This window comes from Anopheles moucheti (assembly GCF_943734755.1).
Source record: "Anopheles moucheti chromosome X unlocalized genomic scaffold, idAnoMoucSN_F20_07 X_unloc_84, whole genome shotgun sequence".
Lineage (NCBI taxonomy): Eukaryota > Metazoa > Arthropoda > Insecta > Diptera > Culicidae > Anopheles > Anopheles moucheti.
This window is the reverse complement of record NW_026453597.1, coordinates 15,001-17,500: the sequence shown is the minus strand read 5'-3', so window position 1 is coordinate 17,500 and position 2,500 is coordinate 15,001.

Below are 2,500 nucleotides of genomic sequence, written 5' to 3'. Positions count from 1 at the left end.
ATCGAAAATTTTTTCCAAAGTTGAAGCAAATGGGCCCTAGAGTATGAAAAGTGAAACCACGGATCGATTTGAGAAATAAAAATTTTTTGTATGGGAGGGCCCCTGGTAGAACATTTTTCCCAAGTGCGACCATTTTACCCGGTGAGTCAAAAAAAAAATTTTTTTCACCGTGACTCAAAACATCAATTTTAGACTCCCCTGAGTATGAAAAGTGAAACGAAAATCATTTTTGAGAAGAAAAAATTTTTGTATGGGAGGGCCCCTGCTAGAACATTTTTCCCAAGTGCGTCGATTTTGGGTCGCGACACAAGCTCGGGTCAAAAAAAAAATTTTTTTCATGGTGACTCAAAACATCAATTTTAGACTCCCCTGAGTATGAAAAGTGAAACGAAAATCATTTTTGAGAAGAAAAAATTTTTGTATGGGAGGGCCCCTGCTAGAACATTTTTCCCAAGTGCGTCGATTTTGGGTCGCCGACACAAGCTCGGGTCAAAAAAATTTTTTTTTCACGGTGACTCAAAACATCAATTTTAGACTCCCCTGAGTATGAAAAGTGAAACGAAAATCATTTTTGAGAAGAAAAAATTTTTGTATGGGAGGGCCCCTGCTAGAACATTTTTCCCAAGTGCGTCGATTTTGGGTCGCCGACACAAGCTCGGGTCAAAAAAATTTTTTTTTCACGGTGACTCAAAACATCAATTTTAGACTCCCCTGAGTATGAAAAGTGAAACGAAAATCATTTTTGAGAAGAAAAAATTTTTGTATGGGAGGGCCCCTGCTAGAACATTTTTCCCAAGTGCGTCGATTTTGGGTCGTCGACACAAGCTCGGGTCAAAAAAATTTTTTTTTCACGGTGACTCAAAACATCAATTTTAGACTCCCCTGAGTATGAAAAGTGAAACGAAAATCATTTTTGAGAAGAAAAAAATTTGTATGGGAGGGCCCCTGCTAGAACATTTTTCCCAAGTAAATTCGATTTTACCCGGTGAGTCAAAAAATTTTGATAAAAATATTTTTCCAAAATCGTGTTCATTGCCTATTATAAGGGACCAGGTCAGCTCACACGCATTTTTGGAGACCATATGGAAAGTGCGTCTGGGATTGCGGAAATTAAGTTTAGAGTGTTAAATGATGGTTTCGCAATCCCGAAAGGCTCAAAATCCACCCTAAGGTTCCCCGGGTGAAATGTGGTTTCCAAGGTGTGAGCACTATCGGTGATAGAGTTGGAATGTGATTTCCAGAGCGCAGGGCGACTGGGCTAGAGCGAAAATCATAGACAAAGGTAAGTATTGGACTGAACGACTCGAAGCAAACGAAAATCATAGACAAGGGTAATGGACTGAACGACTCGAAGCAAACGAAAATCACATACAAGAGTAATGGACTGAACGAATCGAAGCAAACGAAAACCGCAAACAAGGGTAATGGACTGAACGAATCGAAGCAAACGAAAACCACAGACAAGAGTAATGGAGTGAACGAATCGAAGCAAACGAAAACCACAGACAAGAGTAATAGAGTGAACGAATCGAAGCAAACGAAAACCACAGACAAGAGTAATAGAGTGAACGAATCGAAGCAAACGAAAGTCATGGACAAGAGTACTGAAAATCGGACCAAACCTCTAGAAGCACACGAAAATCATGGACAAGAGTACTCAAAAACACGGACCAAACCTATCGAAGCACACGAAAACCATGAACACAGGGATAACTGAGAACGAACCTACCTATCAGAGCATGTGAAAGCATGGACAAGAGTACTGAAAATCGGACCAAACCTCTAGAAGCACACGAAAATCATGGACAAGAGTACTCAAAAACACGGACCAAACCTATCGAAGCACACGAAAACCATGAACACAGGGATAACTGAGAACGAACCTACCTATCAGAGCATGTGAAAGCATGGACAAGAGTACTGAAAATCGGACCAAACCTCTAGAAGCAAACGAAAATCATGGACAAGAGTACTCAAAAACACGGACCAAACCTATCGAAGCACACGAAAACCATGAACACAGGGATAACTGAGAACGAACCTACCTATCAGAGCATGTGAAAGCATGGACAAGAGTACTGAAAATCGGACCAAACCTCAAGAAGCACACGAAAATAATGGACAAGAGTACTCAAAAACACGGACCAAACCTATCGAAGCTCACGAAAACCATGAACACAGGGATAACTGAAAACGAACCGAACCTCTCGTAGCAAACGAAAAACATGGACAAAATTATTCGAAACGAACCGAAGCTCGATGCGAAAAACATGGAAAAGCAAGCCCGTAAGTCGCACTATCAAGCCCATAAGTCGCACTATCAAGCCCATAAGTCGCACTATCAAGCCCGTTAGTCGCACTATCAAGCCCATAGGTCGCACTATCAAGCCCGTTGGTCGCACTATCAAAGCCCGTTAGTCGCACTATCAGGCCCATAAGTCGCACTATCAGGCCCGTAAGTCGCACCAAAAAGCCCGTAAATTGCCCTATCAAGCCCGTT